This window comes from Gasterosteus aculeatus, chromosome 8 (assembly GCF_964276395.1).
Source record: "Gasterosteus aculeatus chromosome 8, fGasAcu3.hap1.1, whole genome shotgun sequence".
NCBI classification, from domain to species: Eukaryota; Metazoa; Chordata; class Actinopteri; order Perciformes; family Gasterosteidae; genus Gasterosteus; species Gasterosteus aculeatus.
Window position 1 is genome coordinate 13,134,696 of NC_135695.1, and position 15,376 is coordinate 13,150,071.

Here is a 15,376-nt window from a genome sequence, read left to right on the forward strand (position 1 = left end):
GACGATAAAAATGCAGCCAATTAGACTCACTTCACTTCCCTTGAATAGAGGAAGGCTGCAGACGAGGTCCTAGTGAGTGCGCCTGCAAGAGATTATGGTACTTCTGACTCATACACAGTGTACATATTACATTTCCACTCTATAGAAATAGAAATCGAGCCTAATGTATCTGTAGAACATTTTAGTATGTTACACAGAGCAAATATCTAAATGAGATACACAGATAGAAAAAAGGTAAGACACAAAGAGAAATCAACAACCACTATAATTGAATAATTTATTGTGACAATGTTTTTGTGATAAGGACATATATTTCCCCTTCTTTCCCCTTCTTCCATGAAAAGTATATTTATAGCAGATATAGCAGACAGAGTATTGTGGGTATTTTTCACTGAGGTGATGAAAAGCTGTCCAGGAAATCCAGGTTGAAGGCTTATGATAACGAGTTACTTTATGATCACAAGTTAATTTATAGTTTTCTAAGGTAGTCTCTGCTGCATTGACTTAATCCTCAATCTCAATTGTTGCAAGGTATGTACAGTATAATAATTTGCCCAGAACAAAAGAGGTTCTTCCCGATATTACAGATGCTTGCATGTTTCCAATGAGGAATCTCTGGGTTTTCAGAGATGACTCTATGCCGAGGGAAATATTGATCCATGACCAACCCTCAAAAGGCTAGGGATGTAGCTTTTTCTAAGATACACTTCAATTTATTTCACAACTAAAAAAGTTGATACTGTATCAAATCTGGCCTTTGAGCACTATGCAAATCGTCGTTTTAAACCAATTTTTGGCCCACCTCCTGGATCTGGTTGTTTTTGACTTTCTGTGCAGCTCTGCAAGTTATTGTTATGCCTGAATATGATTTTAGAGCCTAGTGGAGACACAAGGGCTGCCATTGAGTACGTTTGGGCTATCACCACATTCTATTTTACACCTCACTAACTTTGGATGAACCCAAACAATTACTGTGGAGCCTCGGCCTGGTAAACCTGGCAGCGGCAATGCTCTCCGGTGCCTCATTGCTGTTAGAACTCATTTAAATTCATGACTTCTTCTGTTTTGACTTTGTCATAAGAAAGAAGGAAACTCTCTGTTGCGTTATCAACAAGCTACTCTGCCTTTTTAAGTTTCCTTAACTGTAGCATTGCCGTAGCAATTTAGAATAGATGTTTCGATGACCATTACGTACCCAACAAGCACACTTTCAAATCAAAAAGAAAATAATGGACAGCAGAATGAAAGATAATATTGTAGCGACCCTGTTCAGCAGTGTGTTGTGTCAGTTTCACGTCAGTCCCCTCACGCAAATATACAACTACACACAAATCACACCCTGCCGCTACACTTCCAACTGGAGATGGTTGTTCCTTTGGGAGGCTATCTGAGTGAGTTGATTGACCTAAGCTTCTTTGCTCCTGATGCTGAAAACTGTGACCTGTAAATAGAATATTATCGGTTGTATCAACCTAAGCAACTTTCTACAATTCAACTGGAGGAACCAGAGTAGATTAAGTTCCTTGAGATAGTTCTAGGTGCGTCAAGCTATTCAAGATAATTCTTTTCTTGGTAAAGTACTTCCAAGTGGTTCAGGAACTATCCGTGCGAAGCATGCAGGGCTGCCCATTGCTGATTTGTCCATTAAGGACTCATTGATTTGCTTGCATTTTCTAACACTCTTTTTTGTCTTAAAATTGCTTGGAATTTTTAGATTGCAATGAGCATTTCAATATATGCAAATTCATCTAATTTGTTGAAACATGTTCGTAAATCATATTTTAAATTCGTAGTTTTGTGATTTGTATTCAATTTCACTCTTTCAGCTTAATTACTAAAGATTTGGGAGTGGCCCAAAGAAAAAACATCGATAAGAGAAACAAAAACATGGTGGACTTATCAGACCCTGCAGTAGCCTCCTTCCTGGTCTACCTTGAACCCGTTGATATTGATGGATTCATTTTCTTATTCATTTGAACTTTTCTGTGCTGTTTGTTTCAATGTATTATTATTATGATCATCATTATTTCCTTTTTTCTTTGAAGATTTGGCTTTGCTCCTCCACCTCCACATGCTCTGGTCTGAGTATTGCACATTCACATTTAAACATCTAACTTGTAAAGCTACACAACACACTGTCCTACAAGCAGATATAATACTCCCACTAAGAAAGACAAGTAAAAAACTGGACCATATTCTATTCATAACATCAGTGTCATATGTCTTGTCTCACATATGGTAGTGTTAAAAGGGAATGCATAGCAGCTTCTTGGCTACTTGTCAACTCTGGTTCAGAAGAAAAATGACCTTTCCTCAAAATCTCCATCTTCACCATTAAATGTGTGGTTATTCTGGCTCAAATGCAATTTCAAGATTTACCCTGGCAAAACCCACCTGGTGGGAACTCTTCTGCTAATTTGGTGCACCTACTCTCAAATGTTTAATTTAAGGTTGATTCGCATTACAAATTGTTTTTTAAAGATATCCCAAATGAGATATTTCAGTCTCATACAGCAGAACACACAATGCACTTGAAAGGAAAAATGGCTGTTGGCAAAACAGTTTTCAACCATTACTTGCACAGTGACAGTTATCTCGCTTGATAAATTGTCTGAGTCAACGCAACCTAAAACGAACAGGGGAATGTAAAAGTATAAATGGTAAACTGTGAAAAAACTGAGTCCATTGTTTAATTGACTACTCCTGGTGTGCCTTTCGGAATAAAATCCATTTTTTGCCAGCCTCATGTACAACACAATACAAATCACTATGGATCCCATTCAGTACACTACATATCAATTAACCTATTATTAAACCTATAATTAATCTTTGACAAGGGGAATTTCAATGCTTTGGAAATATACGGATACTTCCAAAACGCCATCATTGTGTTTATTATGACCTCAAATTAAGGAGGAAATAAAATGAGACAACAGAAAGATGGCCAGCAGACCACACAGCCACACTTCTTTCAAGTGGAACGTGAGGAATGAAGCGTTGCCTTGACGCGAATGGCTTGTAATTACAGCACCCTCACTTCTTTGCTGCAGTCCTCTGACAGCCTTCTAATGGATTCTGCACCGGTGCTCCTGCAAACACCTTTCGGCCCCCGGATAGAGAGAACGCGGCCTGCCTTGTCCTTTTATATTTCAGTCATTATTTCATTACTCATGCTGTGCTTACATTCGGTCTTGCCTCGGGCACCCCCCAAGCACCCCGATGCCACACCACACTTGCACGCGCAAACACATACTCACATATACAGGCGCCATCTTTCAAGTACAGTATAGTGTAAAGAATGAACAAGGGATCCGTTTGTTTCCAAACTTGAGATTACTTATGCATAGATGTGTGAGTGGGGGACAGAGTCTATTGGGGAGGAGTGATTGAGGAAGGACAGAGGGTGGACAGAGGAAAAAAAGACAGATGTAAGCAAAGTAGAAGAATTGGTAACCTCTGCTTTTAGGCTTGAATAATCATGCCACAATGGCTAGGGTATAAATACATCAAAGTTTACCAAAATTTTTGCGTGAGGGTCCGCCTACCTAACATTTAAATGTGTGTTTGTAGCGTCATTTCAGCGCTGAATGCACATTAACGCAGTATGGTCATTCTTTACATTTCAATTCTCACCATGTTCTGTGTGTTCACTGAATTATTTTAGGTGTTTTCCTGTAATGGAAAACTTGCGATATTACCTTTCTAAAGCTACAGTGACAACACCTATTCAGGCGTCCGCAATGTAAAGGATTAAACTTATTCTGGATTTCAATTCAGACATAACATATATACACACACAACAGAATCCCCAGAAGCATCTGGGGAGAACAAGTAAAATATCCTTCATTGGATATTTAGACATGAATTTAGATCGAGTTATAGCATGACCATTGGAGGAATTGTGTATCTTTTTCTAGTCCACTGTTGGACAAAAAGGTACGTGCACACACACAAATAGTACAATTTAGTTGAACAAATGTTGACTCTGTCTCCTCTTCCTATATGTGATGCTCCCATGGTAACCGTGGTTTTGGGTTTGCAAAAATTTGCGAAAAACAGTTTTCACTTTGTCATTATGGGTTGTTGTGTGTAGAATGTGGAGGAAAATAATGAATTTAATCCATTTTGGAATAAGGCCGTAACATAACAAAATGTGGAAAAAGTGAAGCGCGGTGAATACTTTCCGGATACACTGTATATATATATACTTTCTATATTTTCCCAGATTGGAAGTTCAACCTACCAAACTCTTGACATGCTTGACAGCATATATTATTATTGCACTATATACACTTGAGTATATGGTATAAACATATACAGTAACAAATTGGGTCACATAAAGTCACATAAAAACATTATTGGTTTTCATACCCTATTTGGGCTTAATTACTAGTTTTACCTCCCTTTTTTAAACCACCCTGACCAACACGGTGTGTTACAATTTTGGTAAAAGTAGGGTTCAGTAATGGCAGTTCTATGATTTATATTGACCCAAATAGCAATCTATTCCTAAACCTGTGCTTTTGTTGCCTGAACATAACTATGTATTTCCCGGTATGTTTCTAAACCTAACCATTGACTTCTGTTACCTGACTGAGTTGAGAGAGGTTTTTTTTTTTTTTACTTTAAAAAGCAGAAATTGACACCTGTTGCAGGCCTTTTTCTGGCAAAAAATGCATTATTCCAAAAAATATTTGTAGAATACCATATTAACTGTTAGAGTGACATGGCAGCATTGATAAATGCAGAAAATAAAAAAGGCGAAAGTTAAGAAAGGGAATGCATCTAACGCCGACTGTAACCTCGAGGTGGATCCGGGTGTGTTTCAGGCATATAAACATAACTTGGAACAAAAATGATAGTTAGCACCGTTAACCGACTGGTTCTCTTGACAGGTTAAGTTATCTTAAACTTTGGTTAAAAATTACTTGTAAATTAAAAGAACATGTCATACTTAACTGAATTGTTTAATTATGTTTTTAACAAAATGATGGCATCATCCAAGAGTTCAAGAAAAAATGTGATGTTCTGGTGACGTTACCAGACGACAGGTGTCAAAGAAACATCTAAAATACAATTTTAAACATTTACTTTTTTTAATTTTAGATTTTGAAGATAACTCTTTTTTCAAATCATTTCAGCATATGTGTTACGGCCCTTTTGTAGATGCCAGGACAATAAAACAACCATCAATGACAGGCGACAGAGTCAGGGTAAAAGGGTTCTTTCTGGTTTTTATTATTAAACTAAAAGATGGCTCCCAAAAGGAGGGAGGGAGATGGTGGAAGATGGGACCTACAGGTTGTGCCAAACAAATGAAATGAATATAACAAAACGAGGCCTAGCTCACCACTGGCTCTTCATCCAAAACAAGTCAAACAAAATACCTTACCTGCTTCTCTAAAAAAAGGACAAAAGGAAAACGTTACACAGGAGGCAACAACCACTACACCTGGTGTATCTATACAAAGGTATACCTACGTGCAAAAATGTACAGGGTACCCCAACTTACTAAGGTCCACAACCTCCACCTTACAAAACTCCAGTTTTGCTACTAGACAGCTAAAGCTCACGGACAGGAGGCTGGCCACCAGCCCGCAGCGCAGAACACACCCCCTTTTCACTTCTCAGGAGTCTTCCTTTATGGACTGCCACCGGAACTGCTGATTGCTTTCCACCTGTGTTTGGAGTTGGCCAATCAGCGTAATCACTGGGGGAGAGAAACAAATGAGCAGGAGGGAGACAAGACAAGAACACATGCAGACAGTCCCCGTCTGGCATGTAACAATATGGAACCTGGAACACTTCTTGTATTTGAGAAATTGTGTTTTTTAATAAAACATTTGATTAATTTCCAATTGTGTTTTTTGGTTTAAAAATTTTGACCGCACATCAAAATGACATTTCCCCCTGAGGCACCATTTAGGCATATCAGTGGCAGCAAGACATTTTGCTGGTCATTTATTCCTGGCAACATTTATTTGCTTTGAATAGATTGTTTAAAGGGGATCTCTATACACCTATTAAACATACATTCATATATATGTTGCTAAATAAATCTCTAATTATTTTTGAGTTGTTTTAGTCAATTTGTAATGAATTCAACATTTGTCAACCTAAAAATGTTTTGTCAGAACTTGGTTTTGATATTGCCATGGTGTTGGGTGATATATTTATATGTAGGAATGTGAACATTTGGGAGCAAAAAACGTTTTATTCACTTTTACACTATGATATACTATCATGTATGAGTGTGTAGCAAACCCAAGGAGGCCTATTGGAAATGCATGCACACAGTCAAATTTACTCTCACTCATTTACTTTGTTCTGCTCTCCCCTCAGAGGCATAATCAGTCTCTCTAGTCCCTGCCCTTACATTAAGTGACGCTTCCTCCTCTATTTGGCCTGTAGCACTCACTGCACTAGCTCTTGACAGCACCGTTGTTTTCCTCAGAAAACCCCCTCCAAGTCACAGCAGGGAGATGGAAGGGAACGAGAGACAGATCCTTCTGGCACCTCTTGGAAGATTTCCTAATTTTTTGTTTCCCCCGTTAAGGAAGACGGGCTTATTTTTCCAGCTTTTGTTTGGTGAATGTCGTGGAACAAAACAAGCAAGTTCTGCCGGCATCCCTGCCTTTGGAGCTTGGCTATTTCGAGCAACGGATTAGATGTGGGAACTCTTTTGGTTCTTAGAATTTTAGAGGGTTTATTAACAGTAGACGGGTATGACACAAAGTACATGAACACAAATGTATCTATGAAATTCAAGAGGGTAAAGTGAACTAATGCAGTTGCTCTCTCTCTGAAAAAATAATGCATGCAATGCATTACTGAGCTGAAATGCTACACAATATATTGCTTGTTGGGACAAACCCACGGCAAATTAAAATAATTCATTGTTCAATATAGCCCTGAACATGTTGTTCAGCAGAAACTTAATCAAATATTAAAGTTCCAGATCGAAAAACCAACATGCCATTTTTGGAGCGGTCATTTTGGTGACTTGAATGCGATTGAGGGGGGAGCAGTCAGCACGATTGTTGCAAGACATGAAAATATATCAAACAAGTTATTCTCTGACTTGAGTTGAAAATGCATGCACTGCATTGTCTGTTATTAAAAGGTGAATGCAAATACGGTAATATCATTTTTAGTCAAATTACATCAACTCAAGATGTATATAACATGAAATAAAAATGCCATCCATGATCTCGAAATAATAACTATTGCTGTTGTGCTAAATTGTGGTGTTTCTACAACACTTACTTTATATCTGTGGCTTCTGTCACCCAAAGACAATGGAGCACAAAGTTGTTGGATCATGAAAATTGGCTCTGCAATGAAAGTGTAATATTGGAACTTCCATATTATGCTCATGTTCCTGTCATTATGCATCTCACCAGTGATGCTAAAAAATAATCCTTTAGTGTTACACTATTATTGAGGTCTTGCAGCCAAACAGGCCTGAGGGACTAATATATGAAATGAATACAATTGCTTTTAGTTGGTTGCTGTGAGCTGCCTGCACAACAAATGTAAGAAGATGCAGGGTGTGTAATAAAAGACTGTAGTGGAATATATATTTATCAGCACCAAGGTTTAATTATATGTTACCTAAAAAAGGAGGGTTTGTAATTATAAAGTATCTATAATTACCTGCTTCCATTTTATTCATTCAATTGGTCCAAATTTCTTTTATAATAATGAAACGGCGATGCTGCCAAATTTGGAAGTTTTTCCAAAAGGGAATTATTATCATTATTTGGTAATTTATTGTTGCAAATCATGTTAGAAGAGATTTCATGATTTACTCTATTTTTCATACATGGAAAAATGTTTATAAGTTTGTTTATATGCCCCTTGATTCTTTGAAACCATTGAAAACCCTATTAATACAAACTTTGACTGTAGACAGTGGGCTCTCCCAAGGCTTCCACTTTTCTTGGTTCTGACTTTCATGGATGAGATATCAAATGACTACAAAGGTTTAGACATTGTCAAGTTTGGTAAAATTAGGATGGTATCCCTGTTAGCTGATATTATCATTTTGTGTTGAATAGAGCTTTGCCTTTGATGTGCACTGTGCCTCCTGTAAACACATCGTTACAAAGGCGCAACTGATTTACAGCAGGGGCAGTTATGGTGGAGAGCGCACTGTGAGGAATTCATATTTCAGCTGACCTGGAAAAGCTCCTCTCCAGGAGCAAGAAACAAGCTAATGGGATAAAAGCAGCTTTGGCTTCCCTGCTCTCACTGCTGCCATTGTGACAATCATCAAAAAAAGTGAGGATATGGATGGACCGATTCAGATGTTTTCTTCTTACTTGTGCTTCCTTACATCTACTTTAGGTAACAAATCTAAAGTACATGTAAATAAAAATGATTAAGGTATAAAGTATGGCTGCACATACTCCAGAGTCCACCAAAGTAGTTTCAAGGTGGTTTTCTTCAATAGACGAGGGACAATATTAATGTATCATTAATCTTGTGGGGGCAGAAATTCATTTTTTTGAATAAAAGAATAATGATTTAGTTCAGTTTAGTCCGACAATGTGTTTACTTTCCTGATGCAATGGCAGTGTCTTCACGTTTTTGCTATTATGTATATACTGTTGAATAAAAGAAGCTAAAGAATCGATCTTGCTAAAGTTGAGTCATTACTCACAGATGAGGAACCTGCGGCAGGAGTTTGTTTTAGGCTGTTTGGTTTGGGCGGTTAAATTATAATGTCTCCTATTAAAGTGATTGTGATCATGCTTTGTTTTGGTGCAAGGGTTGATTAAGCAATCTGTCTGGATATTGGGTGCATCAAAATCATTTCCTCAGCGTTGTCCTTTTGCTGTCTGTCTTAAGTTCCTATCCAAACGAGTTCTTCTTCTACAGAGCTATTTTAAGTATTACTAATAGTGTATTCAGAGTGACTGCCCCAAGCAAAGGAGTCTAAGTGTATCGGGGTTTGCACAAGTGAGGGTAAAGTGGAGGCTGTCCTGTGTTCCTTATGAAGTAATGCCATGCATTGCAGCGGACCGTTGATGAAGAGGGCGCTGAGTTGGAAGGCAACGCTCTCCATTTACTTGAACATCTCTGTTCTGACCCTCACATATGGTCATAGGCTTTGGGTAGTGAACAAAAGAAGAAAATTGCTGATACAGGAAACCGCAAGATCACATTTATTATTAGAGTTGCTCAGCGGTAGCGATAAGACTGCTCTTTTACAACCAAACGGGTTCGTTGAGGTGCAGAAGTTCATGGTGGTTCCCACGGTCCACGATTTCATGAACCTCTAGTTTGAGTTCAGTCTGGAAGACTATACTATTGTATGCCTAGGCTAGTGCGCCATTGTCATTGTTTGGGGCTGTCAATCATAACATCAACTGATTAGATCAGCTGGTCTCATTTATCCAACAGCACAAATACACCATTAGCATATCATCTTGCTTCTCTTACCTCCCCATTTCCTCAAATTATTAGCAAATCCATCAACTCATCATTCCATTAACCTCATTAATTAGACACTACTAAAAAACAAAGTCTGAAAACCACGGGGGGATTCACTTCCAAGTTGATCTACGGTTTAAAGGACGGCAATCTTCTTTATTGAGAAGCGTGTTATAGTTATCGGTACATCTTGTTAGTTTCAGTTTTCTCCTAAACCTAGGATTTCCAGGTATTTGTGCACCAATGTGTAAGTAGTTGAATTGGAATGTCAAAAGTCTGGATGAGCCACAGGCATCAAAGAACAGCTCTCAGGTCGGAAAAATATCCATTTACCAGCAAAGAAATACACTAAAAATCCTTTACAATCAGAAAACATGAAGTTGGAGAAATGTTTCCATCCTCAGTCCTCAAGATAATTCCTAGAAATGATTTCTTTATAGTTTAGCAGAAATAAAAAAGGTGAACATATCACATATGTTCTTGCATGTATTCTGCTCTAAATATTGTAGGTATTAATATTGCTGCAGGAAAAGGAATATCTACAGTATAACAATAGGTTGTATGTATAATTAGATTGTTGGATAACTTGTACAACAGTCAAATTCCAATCCATCCATACATTCAGGGTAGGACGGGGCCTGACTGGGGGGTTGAAATAATTGCCCTTGAAAGTAAGAGCGTGTTGTTTGCTGAACCGTGTAAAGATCCTGCCCCCATCCTAAAACGACCACACTAATAATTACATTCTGCTTTCATCGAGATCTCTCACATTTTGCGACTGTTGTGAGGCAGTCGTCAAAAGAAAGTCAGGTCCTGCAGAGAAAGCAATAGCTGTGCTTAGACAGATTGGAGCTGTAGAAAGTCCATGCACCGCTAGACTCAATTATATACTGCCCCAACAAATGCTTCTTCCTGAGAAAGGAACAAAGTAAATTGTGTTTTTTGTAGTAAACACCACTTAAAAGTATGCCATATATGTTATTCATAATTTTGTCTGCAGACTATCACACACACACACACACACACACACACACACACACACACACACACACACATAATTACATCTGCAATGGGATTTTAAGTCTTTGATAGGTTTATCAACTTAAAACACTGCCTGAAAGACATTACCTCACATTGCATTTTCATTTTCCTTCAAGACAATCCTAATGTCAAAAATTCACTTCTGATCTTCCAACAGTTATGTGAAGCTTAGGTGTAAATTCAGTCAGGACTACTGGGGAGTCTCTGGGTGCGCAATAAGCTGATTGGGGGCGGGGCCACCGTTTCCGTAAACCAATGGCGTTGGTGCGGTTTAACGTTAAGAGCTGTTCTCCTCTCTGTTGCTGTCTCCGTAATGAACAACACATATTTACATAGTGCATATAAAAACCTACCAGAGATTGAATGCATGGGGGGGATGGTTGGCGCATCATGCCGTCTGAGAAAAAGGATGCATGTTTTGACCAATCGAGGGATATTAGCTGTCTAAGCAATTGCGAACCAAATGAGAATCTGAAGACCTCCACAAAGCAGCTGATTGCATTACAGACTTGCAATGCAGCTGGCAGCTGGTTCTTCGCAACATCATGATGAAAAACTCTTGTTGCTCCACTTCAATTTTTTCAATTAACAGAAATGAAATTGTGGGATGTCTGTTGTCTCTCCAGCAAAGACGCTGAAGGTGAAAATGACAATGCAGCGGGGATGATCTTACTAGTTTAAATTTTGACAGTTTTTAAAATCTTAAATTCAGCCTTATATATGCATGCAATGTATGATTATATTCTAGAAGTGTATGTGGTTGATGAAAATAAGAACATGGCATTGGTGTAATAGGACAGGTCTACCAGGTTAGCGGTGGGACATGTGGTCACTTCGAACGTCTGATTTGGCTTCAAGTTTCATCAGGCATCACCAAAGTAAGTCAGACTGGACAGCATTTGATGTTTTAATGGGAACTAGTATAGAAAATGTACAGGTGAATGGTTACTTTTCGTGGAATGCACCTGAAGGCAAGACACAGTATCTTACTTTATCACTTAGAACCTTTGAGAATCACACAATGACCTCCACGGTTGAACTGTAAGCAATCCGACTGGTAATCCATCGGTGGTCGTGTGCAAAGGGAGAGTTTCTGATCACAGTAGGTAGAAATCAGTATGTAGAAGTCAATAGCTCCAAGCAAAATGTGCTTGTGCTCTTTGGTATAATCTGAAAAAAATAATTATAGTATATTGTTCTATTTAAACATTAGACAGCTAATTACAAGTCTTTCCCAATATCTAATAAACTGCTTTAGCTTGAACCTGTTCAACAAAAATATGATTCTCACTTGGTCTGTGTTGTTTGGTGTCTCTGTAAATCTCATACAGATCCACACAGACGACAATTCAGTGTTCACATCCTGGGTCTAATCTGCAGAAGCAGGTTCAGCCAATTGGTCATCATGAAGTAAAAACCAATGAAAGTGAACCATATCATATTCTCCATTTGTACTTTTATGTACAGAAAATGTTATCAATGTCATTTAAGGTTGACTGACGAGACTTGTTAGAAAGCGTGTTAGGAACGAATCTACAAAGTGTATTGCTGTGGTTGACGTGTATCGTTAAAGGACTGTGCTTATCTTTCGTCGTTGTGTCAGTTGCGGTTAATCAGTGGTCTCATTCTTAATTTGCATCCATGGTTCGTGGGCATTCATCTAAACTTCAGTAAACAGAAAAATCATTAAACGGTTCCTTGCTGTGCTCAGGTGTTCCTCTTGCTGGACTAGAGGCCTACAGAGTATACGGCTCTGCTCCATTGGCTACAATAAAGTTGTTTGTCAATATAAAGCTGGTCTCAAACCACAAATTAGTTTTCATCTTCATGTGTGCCATTTCTAACCAGCCACTGTTGCCTAGCAACAACAATTGCTGTTATGTGACATCTTGAGGTTATTTCCATTATTTATGTAGCCTTGTTGAATTGCAATGAACGAGCCATGCTCTAATACTTACATTATGAATTAAATTATTGCGAGAATAAAGTGATTATTTTATTTTTATTATATTTCAGATGCCCACAATAGGGCACAAGATTGAATCACCTTTATTGGTCATTTTGTGTAGGATTTCTTTTGTTTTGCATTCTGTGTACACTGAAATTGAAATACAGCTAATATAAAGGACAACACGGCTGGACAAAGATAATAAAATAAACATTTGCTATGTGCACATGCATATATATATATATATATATATATAATATGCGAGAGAGAGAGAGAGAGAGAGAGGCAGAGAGAGAGATAGAACTTGGCAATGGTTAATAGTGCAAATGGTGCTGAAATAAATACATCAATACAATTTAGTTCAGTATATTTGTCATTTGTTGACATAGCCATGTAGATGTTCTCAAGAACAGTCTGCTAAAGGAAAACCACGTTTTTTTAAATCATATTTTCACAAATGTATGTGTGTATCTGTGTGTTTGTGTGTATGCATGTGCCAATTGTCACGTCACCTGGTTCTTGGGCCATGACAAGAATGGAGAGAAACACGCGGTTGTAGACGGCAATCATTTATTTGTTGTTCCACAACCAAAAACACGAAGAACCAAAGCTCCCCAGAATAAAGCCGAGTGGCTCCCGCAAAACCTATAGAGTGAGGCTCATGGTGGACGGGTCTTAAATACAACTGGAAGGCTGGCCAGGTTCTCCCAGAGTAGTTCCTCCTACCCTGGACCTGCAAGACAGGACAAAGGGACAAACGCACAGACAGACACACACACAGCAGGCGACAGAGCCGTCACACCCCTCTGCATAGAAACTGGATTACAAGCCCAGACTCAGAATCTAACCAAACTTTCCTACCGATCTTATACATTTCTCTTCTTTTTTTGTTTTTCCTTCTGAAATAAGATGCAACATCATTCCTTAAACGCGGCCAAAAGAAATGCCGTAGAACGCGACCATTAGACTTCCTCCCCCCTGAGTGACCACATTCATCATGAGGCAGTTTCAGTGCAGACTCCAGAAATTTTACTGGCAATGGTCGGGTCCCCCAATGAAGAATTGTATCTTAAAAATGAAAGTAAATGTGAAAAGTCAGTGCTTGTTCATATGTGTCAGATATGTTACCATGTGTTAAGGTATGTCTTGCAGGGCCTTCTGTACATATGTGTCTGTAAATACATGCATATGCTATCGTGTGCTTGTCAAAGCTCTAGCTAACTCAACGTGTCCCAGAGCAGTGTTAATTTCATCGACGAAAACTATGACGAAAAATTGTCGTTAACGAACCTTTTTTCCATGACTAAGATGAGACTAAGACGTGACGAAAACGATTTAAAAAAATAAAAACTATGAATAAATCTATTCTAACTTTCGTTACCGAGACGAGACGAGACTCACATGTTGGTGGTTGACGAGGTCACGATACTTTTCCCCCCTAAATTCGCACGCATCCAACAGACAACAGACAGACAAAGTACGGCGGATATTAACGTGTCGTGATGACGTCATCCACGAACCCAGAACGCTCGCAGCGGTGCAGCGGTGGTTCTTGCACCGACTACGGACCGCGACGACTATTTTACGCTTCGGCGAGTTTGAATGTGGCTTCGTTAGTTTAGCTCAGCTGTCTCGGTTTAGCTGACTGTTAGCAGGCTGAAGCCGCGCTGCTTCACAGAAACATGAAGACCCGTTTAAAGACTGTCGGACCTTTCTGCTCTGTTCTCTGGCGACGGCAGGCAGCGTTTCCTCGGCTGGATGAGACGGTCCGTTACAAACGCGTCTAACATAATACACTCATTGCAGGTTCTGAAGCCAAGAAAATAATGTATTGCACCGATTGTAGGACGTTAAGGGGTCTCTTTTGTTGGGACAGTGGAAACAATAAAGGACCATGAAGTTTCAAAAGTAAAGTAAACAGACAAAGACAACAAAGTGTTGCGTTTAGATCCCTGGTCCTCATGAAGTTGTTACACCTTTGCTAAATTGCCTTGCAAATAAATGCTTTGCTATTTGTTAAAATCCAAATCCTTTCATGTAATGATTTTTCACATGTCATTTATATCAGCTCACACAAACACTTCAACCATTTGTTCTTGGCCCGGCTCCTCCGTCACATTTTACAACCCGTTGTGGCCCGCGAGTCAAAAAGTTTGCCGACCGCTGCTATAGACCTGTCCTAGGAGGGACATCTAATGGACAACCAAGTACTACAAGCTAGACTATTATGCAGCTGTAGACACAGCACAGGGGGTCCCTGGGCCTGAGAAGGAAAGAAAAGGAGTTTAATATGGCTATTAAATGCGACTAAAACTAGACTAAAACTAATTACATTTTAGTCTAGTTTTCGTCGACTAAAACTAGACTAAAATGTTCTGAGTTTTCGTCGACGAAAACTAGACTAAAACTAAAAAGGATTAAAATGACTAAATGTGACTAAAACTAATATGCATTTTTCGTCTAAAGACTAAGACTAAGACCAAATCAAAAATAGCTGCCAAAATTAACACTGTCCCAGAGCCTTTGTGTAGTGGCTACAGATGATTAATGTTGTTGACTCCAACATAAGCAGTGGGAAGCACAGACACAGTAAGACAGAGTAAGACAGATGAAGACAGATAGAGGCAGCGGGAGAAGCTGAAGTTAAATACCCCTATATCAACATTGCAGACACTGTGGCTAACCGGCCTCTAAAGGCACTTCTTTTTCACCACAACCTCCTCCCTAAAGGGCAACTAGAGTACAATTTGTATGAGAGACGGAAAGAGGGAAACAGTGGTGAAGAGAAAGCAAGCAGATGCATCAGTAATGCTTTTAATTCTACATTCTAACACCTACGAGGCACGTGAACTTCTTTAAGATGTTTTAATATTCACGTCACGTCAATCATGCTGCTTTCATGCTTTCTGGCTAAAGTTGTGTTTGGAGTGTTTCAAGTAGAATGTGGCT

At 38.9% G+C, this 15,376-nt stretch overlaps 1 long non-coding RNA gene across 1 annotated transcript; it reads right to left on the reverse strand.

Moving 5' to 3' along the window:
- Positions 1 to 12,996: 12,996 nt before the first annotated feature.
- LOC144411346 (uncharacterized) lies at positions 12,997 to 14,947 on the reverse strand. The gene is made up of 2 exons (XR_013468492.1): positions 13,829 to 14,947; positions 12,997 to 13,160 (listed from the first exon to the last, which is right to left on the reverse strand). It is a non-coding gene; the product is annotated as an uncharacterized LOC144411346 (long non-coding RNA).
- Positions 14,948 to 15,376: the final 429 nt, after the last annotated feature.